This window comes from Gavia stellata, chromosome 26, assembly GCF_030936135.1.
Source record: "Gavia stellata isolate bGavSte3 chromosome 26, bGavSte3.hap2, whole genome shotgun sequence".
NCBI classification, from domain to species: domain Eukaryota; kingdom Metazoa; phylum Chordata; class Aves; order Gaviiformes; family Gaviidae; genus Gavia; species Gavia stellata.
Window position 1 is genome coordinate 4,092,567 of NC_082619.1, and position 14,238 is coordinate 4,106,804.

Genomic DNA, 14,238 nt, shown 5'->3' on the forward strand with positions numbered 1-14,238 from the left:
CCCAGAGAAAAATATACCCTACCTTCACTTCCAAGCGTTGCTACCTGAAGCAGACCGTTTCTCACTGTCATCAGGCTGAGTAAATAGCATTAATGATTGTGTCCTTCAAACTTGTCTGAGCTTTTTTGTCCTTACTTTCAAATTTTGAATCGTTTCCCCCTTGTAGGTGCATGGGGCTAGAGCACTATTTTAACCCTAAAGTTAAGACTTTCAGAAAATTACCTGCATCATGGATCAGAAGCTTTCAGTATTGCAAGTTCACTACTGAAATCATGAGAGCAGAGCATGACGTTTTACAGGCAGAGAATGGAAGCACAGAGAGAAGGAGCGATTTTCAGAAGCCGACAGAGGAAGTGCACAACAGAGCCTGGAATTTATCTCCCATCTCTTGGTTCCAGTCCAAATGCTTAAACCACAGGATCATCCTTCAGGCCTAGGACACCAACAAAATCTTTAACTCTCATGTTGTAAGATCCTGAAGCATTTTTAGTAATTGTTTTGTAGCAGAGGTAGCCTCCAGCCTAGGACAGGATCCTGATCTGACTGCCCAATGTTCAAAGACAGAGAGACAGAGTTTGGGACATGCCTGTTGGATGACAGCCCACACCGTTTTCAGTATCTGATTTGGGCATTTCACACCCCGGACATGACGTAGCACTCCACATATTTCTGCCTCAGCTGTGCTATGACAGTTTGCTGGGATCTGAAAATGGTGAAAGAGATTTTTCCAGATACAATATCTTACTGAGAGAGTGTCCTTTGCCACTCCTTCCCTGTACAACCTCAAATGGGAAAAAAAGTAAATAATCACAACTTTAGGAAAACTGTAGAGTAGTGAGTAGAATTTCAAAATACTTGGAAAGAGAATATTTAAACACAAACCAACAAGTTCTCTTGGAGAAGATTTGTGGGGAGGAAGAAGGGAGGTCTTCTACTGTCCAAAACATTGCTTTTCAGTAGGTAAAAAAATACTGTAACCCCATTTCTCTTCAACACAGAACCAGCCAGAAAATAAAGTGAAATGTTGATTATCATAGCAAGACTGATGGCTAGGGAGGGAAAGAAGGAGGGGTAAGAGACATGTGTCTACATGCTCAATACCAAAGCAAGGAGGGTTGGAGTGAAGCAGAGGTATATCTGAAAGCAGCCAGTCTTATTGGGGGGGGGGTGTGGGGTGGGAACCCTCACAGCCACTTGTCCCTCACCTCTCTGGCGTGAGACTAGAGAAAGGACAAGTGAAACAAATGGGGTCACAGCTTAGCCACCTGACAGGGGAAAAAACTGCCTCCTTCAGTTTCTAACGACTCAAAGAGAAACTGTTCCACCACTTCAGCTCTTTGGCTGCACATCCCCTTAGAACAGAGTGCAGTGAGCATTTTATCTCATCTCCATTTTCTAAATCTAGGTCACCTCAATCCATGGCTGCACTGCTAGCGATACCTCTATGATTTGCCACAGCCCTGGCTTGAAGTCAGCCAGCAGCAACTTAGGAAATGCTAAATGGCAGGCAACGCCTAACTAGCACATGGAGGGGGCTTCTTATAACCCAGTCTCTGCACAGTCACTGAAGGAGACGGATCGCCTACCTTCAGTCATGGCTCACTTAAGGAGAAAAGCCTTTGGGCCCACAATCAAAAGCCAAGAAAATTCACCTCTTCAGCTGCTGGACACAGCAACAGGAGAATGCACCGTTCATTATCACCATGCTATTTCAAGTATGGCTACAAAACTTGCCTCTGGTAAGAGGAAACAGGGATGGAACAGACTGAGAAAGTGGTTCACACACTGTTGTCAAACTTTCTGGAGATATCCTGATGTCTGTCTTTGAGGCACTTGCAGATCTAGGACCAGCATAATTGAAGTAAAAAAATGAAATGTGAAACCAGCCCTCGCAGTTCAAGAAATGTAGTCTTCTCCCCTTCCTTGCTCGTGTGGGATCATCCCTTAAAAAGGCCTAAAGGATGAACATGTAGAAGATGGTCTCATTTGTCACACCAATGTCTGTTGCTGCAAACTCGAAGAGGGAGAAGTGCTTCAGACCTGCTTTAGATTAGGAAGAGACGGGAGAAATAAAAAGAGCATCTGACACCAAAGTAAAACTATTTTGGTCACTGCCATCTCCCTTATTCTAAATGAAGCAATTGTGGGCTACGTTTGTTTTGCATTCATAATTAGCAGACGGAACAGATGGCAAAGGCGTCACTTAAAGCCACACGTCCGACAAAATAACCCAGGCTGCCAGTGCAATTTTTCACTAGGAACAAGGAATACTTTCCCCTCTTCTTCCCATTGAAATGTATCCCAAAGAAATGAGGCCAGCAAACGTTTGCATCAAGTAGGGGATTCACCGCAGAAAGGAATCCATTGTGTTTTGGAGTGTGTTGATTACTGGCTGAGCGAGGAAGAAAAGGGCAATAGCAAATGGATTGCTAAGAGAACAAAAAATAGGAATGGAAACTAGTGATACATTGCCAGCAATATAACAAGGGGCTCAAATAAACATATACTCTCTCCTCCCTTTAGTCTTGTGGTTCAGGGATAGTCTGGAACTCAGGACATCTGTGTTTCATTTAAAAGCTGAATAGGAGAATCTTTATCAGTGAAGGTATCTGTTGTCCCACACCCACACCTGACTCCTGTATTATATGCCCTTATCCTCCCAATACCTCTCTCGGTTTAAGGATACAGGAAAACTCACCGACAAACAAGCAAGGCACAAAGTTTAATGCATCACCCACTGCATGGGGAGAGTTCATAACCACAGCCAGGAGAGACTATGTCACTAGAAATCTGGAGCGTGAAACACATGTGTGGCACTCCCATCCTATCGCCCCCACCACAAGCACAGGCAAGGAATGAGATAAAAACAACCCAAACCACATACTACTTGCTGAAAACATTAAAGTGCTGTTCCTTGGTCTATCGGATAGTACTGTACTGCGTTTGGCTTGTGGCAGGCGGAATACAGGTATGAGAACATCTCAGAGGAAGAACTTCTCTGGGGAATCTCTCCTGACAGCCCGTTTTGTGTGACAAAGTCCCTTTGTTAAGTTCTTAACCTCCTACAAAGCCCAACAATTTAATCACAGTGAATATCCCTGCTGGTTGGAAAGAAAAAGGAGAGACAGATACTAATATAGTTTCGTTCCTTTTATAGCTTTGTGAGGTCCTCCGACAGCCTTGCTGATGGACTACAAGAGGATTTTGGCATACCGTTCTCTGAGCACTACGGATAAGCTGTTCCTAGCATGCATGACTGAGCAGTATCAGGACACAGACTGATGGGCAATATAATAAACATCATGAGCCTTGCCTCACTCGTATTGCAAATGTGCTAGTAATCGTGAGCTTCCATAGCTATTGCAGTCTCGAAACCCTCCGCTCTGATACTATTAAGATGCTAATAATTGCGAGTCTTGTCCAGCTATTGCAGCCACAGGCCTCCTCTCTCAGATACTGCAAATGCGTTAATAATTGTGTGCCTCAATCGCTACTGCAGCGTACAACTCTGCTCTCTCTGATGTTGTAAATACACTAATAATAATGAGGCTCAATACTACTGTAGCCTGCTCAGCTGATCCTCTGCAAAAAACCAATGCCTAGAGAAAGAGCACAGATCTCTAGGAAAGAGCACAGGCTTAGGGAAAAAGGATAGGTGCTTAGGAAAAAGCATAGACCTAGAGAAAGAGAATAGGTCCCTACAAGAGAGTTAAGTCCCTAGGAAAGTAGGTGGACCTAGGACAAACCTCAGCAGGACCCAAAGTTACTATCTGCACCTCCTCCCCCGGTCAAAGACCCTTCCGAAAAAGCAAAGCCTCTCTGGAGAGGAATACATTGACCAAGCCCCATCTATCTGCCAGGTGTCTCCATTAGGAGTGGGACGAAGAGGCTGCCTCAACACTCACCCTTTCAGTGAGGCTCAGACATCCCAATGACGCTTTGAGCAAACCCCTTAGCAGTTCTCCCTCAGGCCTTTCCTTCCCTGATTAAACCCCCCCCCCCCTTCCCCCCAAAAGCGTGCCTCAAACCGCTGTGAATTAGAAACATCCAAATAATGTCAGTGCAAAGGCACTGGTATTCATGCAACAGGACTAATGCACGCTAACAGAGATGTTTCTTCCTACAAGGCAGTACAGTAACTTTCTTGGGCAATGGCAATGGAAAATCTCTCCCAAGCATTGCTGCTCCACTCACCATCTATTGGTGTAGGAAAGGGCTCGGGAAGTTTCAGCAAATTCCACAATATTTGCATATATAGTATTAAGAACATTCAACTTTAAACAGAGAAAGCACAGTCACAGTATTTTATGGGTGAAAGGACTTAATACAAAGCAGCTATATTAATGCAAGATACAGTTAATTCATCTTCCTAAACCAGATGGTTCTAACATTTTTGGACACCTTGTTCCTATTTCCTCTCTGTTATATAGTGGAGACTTAACTTTGTTTTTACTTTTTTCCACAGTTATCCGAACATTCATAAGCAGAGAGCATTGTGCAAGAAACAGGCTCATCGAAAACATCAGTGTGACTTCCCCACAGCTTCAGCCCCAAATGACATTTGCTTTTTGTTATCTCCACTAGCTCTAAGCCACAAAATCTCCCTGCTTTTGCCAGCTGCTCCATAATCCAAGAGAAGGACCCCTATATGCTAAGCCATCAGGACACACAGTCTAGGGGCACAGCTTAATACCCTCCAAATTTAGAGCTGGACGTTGGTCCACTGACATAACTTTTAAACATTCAGCAACTGCTCCACAAATGCTCCTAGAGCTCTTTTGCATCTACTGGGAATTCCCTTTAGATTTGCAAGAGAAGGAATAGTTGCTACCAGGATACTGCCCTCACCATTTCTGCAGCTTGCAAAGAGGCCCATGAAAACTTCACAGGGGCTACAACCCTCGCAGGTGTAATTCACGCTGTGAGAAATCTGCCCCAATGGTCTCAGGCTCACTCCACAAAATGAGTCAGATTCCTTATGCAGAAATCTGGGAATCTGAGGTGCCCAAGAGAGTGATTCTCAAAATACTAGACTCAAGTCTTAGCTACCCAGTTTGCTGCCATGCACGTCCCGCTCAGGCCTCTGCATAAAATGCAATGACCATGGCCACTTAGGTGCAAAGCCCTGAAAGCAGAGCACACTGTCCTCCATTTCCGCAGAAGGCCAGTGGCAAAAAGACAGAGGAAACAGAGGAGAAGACTGTGTTGCCCATCTGGGCTCTCCAAACCTTAGAGGTCAGTGCCTTAACCAGCCGCTTTCTCATGTCAGGACTCACTGCGCTTCCTGCTAAAATTGTGGAAGAAAGATGGGAAGATTCAGTGCACTGAAAGATGGAGCACAGCTCCCTGATGTGCTGCCTGTGGCACTCACCTGGCAAAGGGGAAACCTGGGCTCCAATCCCTGCCTCAAGGACTACCTATAAGTTCTGCATTAAATTGTCACCAATTAAAATGCACAAACAGTCCTCAAAGCCGTAATCTCAATATAAATAGTCACTGAAATGAAACAATTCACTAGTCATATCATAAGTACAATCGCTGGAGGAGGTAGGAAGGTGAATACCCACTTTAGGACCTTCCCTCTGTCAATAGTTATTCATGCAAAGAGAAACAGCATTAACGTAGGCTGGAGTTTAGCACACATTCCTGTAAGCTGGATGTGGTTCAAATTTCCTAAAGGCAGGGGAGGTAATCGAACCAGGGTGTCCCACATCTGAGGTGACCACACTAACTCCTCAGACGCTTGATGAAAAGAAGATGCTACCATGACTGCTGCTGCTGCCTACCACTCCTCCTTCATCTTGTCAAATCCAGCCTTCAAATTTCTGATTCTGCCACTGATCTCCCTTACTCCCTCCCCCCTAAAAATAGCCCATTATTCACACAATCCAGGAACAGATTAATCCCACTAAAGTCAAGGGTAGTTATAAGACTTCTGAAAACTTGGTACGCTTCTAATTTAGGCGCCAGTGAATTCAGGAGATTAACAGGTGTCAACATATTCATGCATAGGGCTTAATGAAAGCAAAAGACAGAATTCAACAGCAGCAGAACAAAGCCGGTATGTTTATTATATAAGCATGCACACACATTATTTATCAGTTTGCAAGCCATGTTGTCATGCTATCTACACTCGTATGTGTTATCCACTACGTTACACAGTAGGCATATGCACATTCAATATTTAATCTGTAATAGCACTTGGGGACATCAGTTAGAGATGTGTTGTATCTTTTAGAACACACATAAGTAGAGAAATAGAGATGAATCTCAATGCAAAGAGAGGTGTTTCAAATCTCCAAAGGTAAAGCCCTTTACAAATGGATTGACTGGGTCAATTCACCTTTATGTACAGTGCTCCTGTAAGTCTTCAGCACTGGCTATTACGTGATGTCCTACCATTTCTTCATAGTGAGAATTTTACCTGGTACTTATAATACCTCTCACTTCCACAGCATTATTTTTTGCCCATAGGCGAGATTCTCAGAAGTACCATGAAGTATGCAGTTATCTCATTCCTACTGTCTAATCATAATTTCAAGAGAATGAGGTAACCAATCTCACCACCAATAAATTTATTATCATTGTTCAACCCATTTTTCCTCCTTTCTTTTCATTTATTCAGTTAAACCTATTCACATCTATGGTCTCGTATTAATGCTATGCATTTATGGCATATTGAATAATGATTCCCACAGTGACAGGCAGCTCCGAACTCCATCTTGAATTCCAAATCTCCTGCTGGAAAGACACTAACTTGAGATGAAATGTCTTCAGCCAGTTACCAGCTCACGAAAGAAGGGACGTGTACCACTACTAGCAGTGCAGAGGCTCCTGCTAACTTCTGCAGAGCTACATAAGGCAACTAACTGCGTGGCGCAGGTCAGGTAGGCTGGCAGTCTCCCAGATGTGCTTTTTCCACAACTTCTTCCTAAGCTTGGGCAGCTAGGCTGAGATACCTTAAGACTGCCTAAGCAATTCTCATAGCCTCTTGAAAATCAAGCTTTTTATTGATTTTTGCATTTCCAAGCGTGCCGGAAAGCCTCAGAACTGCGTATTACCAGTCACTTTTGACAATGAGACTGCGATATTGCTTGGGGCTTGCAAAATACAGATAAACATTGTCCCAACATTAAGACATACCTTCTGATAACAAGTTTAAGGTTCCTTTGGCTTTCTTTCATCCTGTTATTATAAATTCTTGCCCAAATTTCTCAGGAGGGCAGAACTCTAATCCATTTAGATGTACCCATGCAGTAATAAATAAAATAATAATTAATGGGTTACTTAGATAAAGGCTTTCCATCTTTGGGCAGAGGAAAGCATTAGTTAATTAATCATCAAGTTGGCATTAACTTATCTTTTGGCACCTACAATAAAATGTAAATCTAAAAGCAGTAGGGGGGGGAACAAAGAAGTAAGAAGCCAACAATAGTTTTGGAAATGGATGACAAAATCCAAATGTTCTGCCTCACTGCTGCTAAATTAAGCGCAGTGTTATCAGTGCAAAGATTAAAAAAAGAGAGATTTTCCTCTGAACCTTAAGTCACACTTCTTAGCTACACAGGACATGACAGCAGTAGTGAAGACAAGAGAATTCACTCACCCTGAAAATGAGTGGAAATAAAAAAGGATCTGTTCAGTTCTTGATTTCCCCAAACACAGTTCTATAGAGTAGAAAAAGAAAGAAGGACATTAGTTTATTGTATACAGCAGATGAAGAAGTGCTCCCCCACATTCCTTCCCTTCCTAGGCACCACCCAACCCACCCTTGCCTTGCTCTGCTCTCAGCCGTTTTCCCCTGCAGGGCACAGGCAGGGGATTATAGCCAACCTGCCCTTTTTTACACTGCTAAGTGGAAAGGGCTCTAGCGAGATCCTGACTTTAGCTGAATATTGTTCTGGGAATTACTTTGGTGTAAAAAGGATGAGAAAAATTGTTTCCCCACCTTCCATAAGAGGCTCTCAGCTGAACAAAGACAAAAGATCCTCACATGGAATTGACTTTTCTCCAATTGATTTTGTTTAGCTTCCTTTTGAGTAAAACTCACTCTTTCAGAGAGAGGTCAGTTCCAGAAACACATGCATAATGTTCAATGCATGCATCAGTTTTGAGTATTAGGGGATGCACGGTTCTCCCATGATTCCTCTACCCACAGCCGAAGTGCACCTTCTCTGCCTCTTGCTCTGCATGCATAATGAAAAGTTAGTTAGGTTCTTGGTTGTTCTGTTACGATTTGCTGGGATTTTTGCAGAAGCAAAAGAGGCCTCTCAACGTCTCTGTCCATATGATACAGCAATGACAGCACAGAAGACACCAAAAGGGACATTACACTCTCCTAAGCTTCTTGAAAAATCATTTATTCTCCTAATTAACATTAAAGTGCGGGAAACCTAGGCCTTAATTTTTAAGCTGCTCCAGGACTTTCCTATTGTTTTCTATTGCTGTTGACTTTTGGTAGTATTATTAATTATTACTACTACACCGGACCATAAACTGGTAACCTCAAGTCAAACGGATCCAAAGCCCATCCAAGCCAAAATACCTCTGCTACAGACTTTCTCCAAGATCTCGGGCAAGCCATGTGTGCTTCTGGTGCATCAGTTCCCCCTCTATTAGGTAAGACAGAAAGCACTGCTCTAGCTTATGGGGATGCAGTGCTGCGGGGTGCTCAAGTACTATGGACCAAGAAGTTATCTAGGCACTAAGATGGAGAGATATGCTTTGATGCTCTTGGGCTCAAAAGACCGATCCGCTGTAATGGTTTTTGGATTAGATAGTTAATCCTAGTCTTTACCATTGACCCATTCTTGGTAAAATCACTTAATCAACCTATATCACCATGTATTTCTCAGAAAAACCTGATGATATATTCGCCTCAGAAGAAAAATGTTGAAAACAATTAATGCTTTGTAAAATACCGCTAAAAATAAAAATATTACATTTGGCACTTTTACCCCAAATCTAGATGAGAACCAGCAAGGGAAATGATTATACACACTTCTTCCAAAACTACAATTAATAAACATTCAGTTCAGTTCCATGTCAAACGTTTTGCAACCACCTCTGGGTGTTTATTTGAGCAAAGTAACTGTGCTTCTTCCTGCCCAGGCACATGCAAATCACTGCCTGGTAAAGCAAACAGTAGGGTGGATGTGCACTTTGCTCCTCCAGAAAGCCCTTTTATTACCAAATGAACTGTGAATAAGGAAAGGTAGAAAGACAGCCTTAAACTATCTTTGCTCCTGCCTTTAATTTGAGATATCCTAAACTACATTTGCCTACAATGACCTCCCAAGAGTCCCACTATCATCCAAGACTGTCTGGAGTCTATAAATCCAGTGTTGCCAGAAGGCATGAAGGCACCTGATACAGGGCGGCTCCAGCAGCCACGTGACACCTGGGGAAATCGTGGTATTCCACAAAGCCAGGTTCAATAAGCAAAAATCAATGTATTTCTAATCAGCAGGGCTACTTAGGCACAGCATAGAGCCCACAGCTTCTCAGAGAGCCCCTACAACCCCATCTAAATGAAAACTTATTGCTTCCGTAGATCCATACACTACCACTAATATTCTTTTTCCTTCTGTTTCCCTTTTGCCACCAAAATGATGTGAAATCCAGCAACTCAGCATGTTCTGATAGATTGCACAAAACCTGCAAAGACCTGGTCTTAGCTACAAAGTCCATTCCAAGGCTACGTTTTTTCCCCTATCTTGTCCAGCCACAGTGACTCACAAATCCACAGTAAGGAGAGGTTAAATGTTTCTGGATCTCTAAAGAAAGAGAAGGATGCAGTTTTACGTGTTGGGTTTGGGGGTTTTTTTTCACTGAATCTTGCATTCATTAATTTCATTTCAAGAATGAAGTCAGATTTTTTTTTTTTAATGTGGCTGGTTATTTGACGAGTGAAGCATTAGATTTGTGAGTTGTTCTGCAAGCCAAAACATGCTCCCTTTCATTCATAACACTGAGCTGCTCTGCGTTAAACAGCCGATTATCATGAATGAAGTGGGTGTAACTTCCTTGAAATCCTCCAAAGACCTGTCAAAGCAAAGCTACTGCAGCTCAGTTTTCTCCTTGAAGCGTACAGATCATTGGTTTAATTGTTCCACACTGATCTTGAAATATGCTTTCTTGGTTCAAAGCATTAGGCGGTATCATTTTTTGAGGAGGAAAGGGGAAGGGTGGAGAACGGTGCCTCAGGATAAGAGAGAAAAGTGGGTATATGTCTCAACCATCAAATTCAGATTTTCTTCTGGAATCTAAATTGAGCTTCAACCATTTAAAAGTGTGTCAGACAAAACCTTACAAATCAAAGCCCTCGCCTTTTTTGCACGGATAATCAGGAGCCTCTGGCTCTTTTTGTAAGAGGAAACGTTTAACCCTAAAGAGAAGAGGACTGATCTTACGGTTAAAGTGCTGGCCAGTGACTTAGAAAACTTATATTTGACTCCAGGTCTGCCGTTCTCCACTCCATTCCAAACCTTTTGGCGCTGCCCCAGTGTTACCACTTTTACAAAGGAACATGCTGATATTTGCAAACTGTGATAGTCTTTCAGCTTAGAGACTGAAAGACTGCACATACACTGATAAATAAATATACTACAATCTGTGTCTATGAACTTGTTTAATATAAAGATCTTTCCAAGATGGCCATAATCCTTAAGAAAAAGACCTGCAGCATCTCAGCTGTTCATCTTATCATGCTTGAGGACACCAATGGATGGACCTTGGCCAGTAATAAATTGTGACAGTACCATTGACTTTGGCGGACACACTAAATATTTGACCCACGTCTGATGTCTTGCCTAACATTTTTAAAGCCTGGTGAGCTAGAGATGACTACAGGAAACTCAGTAAAGAAAAACAAAAACATGAGTACTAACACACTTACAAGGGTTACTCAGGAAACACCGGGGAAAGTGGCACCAGTGAAAACTATTACAATTTTTGTGTTTCAGCTCAGATTTTCTGCTGAATTTCATTATCTCACCCACAACCAAAACAACAACAAATCGTGACGGTATTTTCATGACAACAGTTTTTACACATCTCTTAACAGCTATAACACTAACAAAAGCTGACGCTTTTGGAAAAAAAAAAAAAAACACGCATTTGTCCAGCATTTTGGAAATCTCCAAACTAGTAACACATTGCAGCCAGCTCCAGAGACAGCGCTGCTTCTCACCTGCTCCCGATTCTTTTTCCACCTCTCTGCAATGATGTGATACCCACCTGGGAGCATTCACATTTGACTGGAGACTGTACTCTACTGAAATGCTGTCCCCTCTCCTTAAGACTCTGGTGCAGTAAGCTAAAGGTGCCCACAGCAGGGCAGGTACTCTACCAGCTCCACCTTGTAAAAATCCACCTCTCTTCCTTGCTTATCAGCAAATGGAAATCACAAGACCATGTCCCGAGGGATTATTCTGCTCCCATTAAAGTGAGTGAGAATTTTGACACTGGTTTAAAAAGCAGCAAGAGCTGGCTGACATACAAGCAGGTCTGACAGGTTGCATTTTCATTCTCATTACTATTATGGGCATGAGGATTCATTTCTATTTATCTTTAGCTGGCATTCGGTCCTGGATTTAAACTGCATCTGTGGTTGCATTGCTGTGAAATGTATCACTACTTATGACTCACACTGCAAAGGACACGTTTGTAAACTGACCCACCATTGACAAAATCCTCTTTCTTCATTTGTAGGAGGCGAGATGAGGCATAGGTTCCTTGTCTGATTCATTTCCTGAGGAAATTTTTACTCTCTGCATCTTTTTCAGTCCTTATTCAGGCAGAAAGTAGTGAAGTGATTAATACAAAATCCATGCTTGACACAGAGTGGAAGGAGGATTCAAATTCTTTTAAAATCAGCGCTTAATTAATTGCTTAGAAAAACAACTCATTGCCAAAAATGTGTGGGGTTGTTTTTTGGTGCTTTTTTCTTGCCTTTTTTTTTTTTTTCCAGTTGAGAAAGCTTTTTCAGTTGAGAAACTAATTACAGGCAACGGCACACAGCGAAATGCACGAAGGACAAATCTGGCACCTTTTGAAATCAGCCCCTCGGAAGGAAGAATTAGCAACCTGGACAGAGCTCCAGGCAACTCCAGCTCTCCTGCGTCTGGTGCTCGATCTAATTCGCTTACAGCCAGCTCTGGTCCTTTCTCACAACACTGCAGAAATCCGAGGAGAGCTGGATATCTAACACCTCTGACAAACACAGACAATGATCAGAAAATTAAAATTGCCAGAACTAAAAGATAACACAAAGAGAGCCCTGAGGAAACTGCAGTAAGTTTCTTGACAATTTTTATCTACCTGATTATTCATATCAAGACAGTACTAACCAAGTCCAGATCAGGATGGGGTTGTGAACAATCCCCGGGGCTTGGAAGGCTGTTCAGAACTTGGCATTCGGGATCAGGCTCATTTCTCCGTCCTATTAGGGTGGACAACGTTAGTCTACAGAATTAGGGAGTAAAATGAGTGTGTCCTTTCCCGTCATTTCTTCTCCCTCTCTCTCTCTCTCTCTCCACATTCTTCTCCTCTTGTCTTTCTCACTGCGAGCACTGAATGATGGGATTTTTGACATCAGAGGAAAGTCATCCTTTCTCCACTCCCCCAGCTCCTGTCCGCTTCCTCCTTATACACGTCCCTTCGTTTGCATACTGTATCCCCACTCAAAGAACGGGATCAGCTGATCCGACCACAGCTTCATCTAACTAAGCATCCTAAATCCTGCCCAAAGTAGACCAGACTGACTGGTTCATTCACCCTGGCAGCCTGCTACCAACAAGCCTTTAAAGCACATTTTGTAACTGCTACAAAGCTGGCACCGACTATAGCAAAGTCATTGTTTAGTCAAGGTAAAGTGACCTCTATTTACTCAGACAACTCGGCTGCCTACAGGGAATAACTGGATTTGAGAAAAGTGAAAATCTGCTGGGAAAGTTTCACTTTGGCTGGGCTGATGCTTACTGCAATAAGCTAAATGCTTGGTCAGTTCATGCCCTTTCTCCTGCAGTTTCTTCAGCCCTTTGATTTATTATCTGTGACTAGACAGCAAATGACCCCATCCAATTTCAGCAAGTTTGTGGTAAGCCAAAGACAGAAGAGAGACTTGTTCAACTAAATATATTTTCTGATCTCCAATAAATACCCCCTTGATTATCATAAGCTGCCAGGCACCTGCCATAAGTTGTTTATTCACATATTAAAGAATAGCAAAAACTGAATCAGGTCTTTTTCTACATGCAGATTCTCATTTTCCCCCTTAAATAACTCCAGGCATCAGTGCAGGAGTGCAAGTTAATTCCAGCTGCACTTTAGGGGATGGTGACCGGGACCGTGCGCAGGGTCAGGATAACGGCTGGTGGGAGCTGAGCACCAGCCCAGGAACCGCGTATGCAGTGACTCAGGCATGACTCTGAGTCACGGCGCTTCTCCTGCTTCCTCCTTTCTCCGGGGGGCGGAGGTAGGAATTTCCTGCTGGCCCGGCCTTGTAAATCACAACGTCCTGTTGCAGCAACGCTGCTGGGAGGGTCTGCGAGCCGGAGAACTGGAGCCGCTGCCCAGTCCACCTGCTCTGGAGAAGGAGAGATGGGGCACATCACCCCACTCAGGCATGCACACTGGGAAGACGGCAGAGAGATATCACAGCAGGACCCTGGGTCCCCTTGCTCCACATGGTAGTTCAATTTGCAGAATAGCCGACACCTTCAGATACCTAACAACTTGACTGAAACTGCATACTATGCATCCAGCAACCCAAGAACCTAACTGTCCTCTTACAAAGACATGAACTACCCTGATATAACCCAGGTAATTTCTCTGCCTTTCTTCAAGACAGCACCACAAGTGAGAAAAGAACGAAGTCCTAAATGTCTGCATGGCAACTCCTATACCTATGAATCTGAAGGTGAAAACCAAGACATTTGGGACATCTGGGACAAACCCAACCATTAAACACCACTCTGAGTCTTCCCAGCGGTCCTACAAAAAAGTTGAACTTAATTACAGTTGCAGCTAGAAGGATTTCACTATTACAAAAGAACTCAAAAACACAGATGAGCTGTGCCATGATAACCCTGAGAAAAGCAAATGTATAACTGTGAGAAAATGCACCACGCATAATTAGGAAGGGAACATATTAGCCTTGTGAAGACTGCCTTCCAGAGTAGATCTAACCTATTCTCTGGTGAAAAGCAGTGTTTGAAGTAAGAAACTGAATGGTGG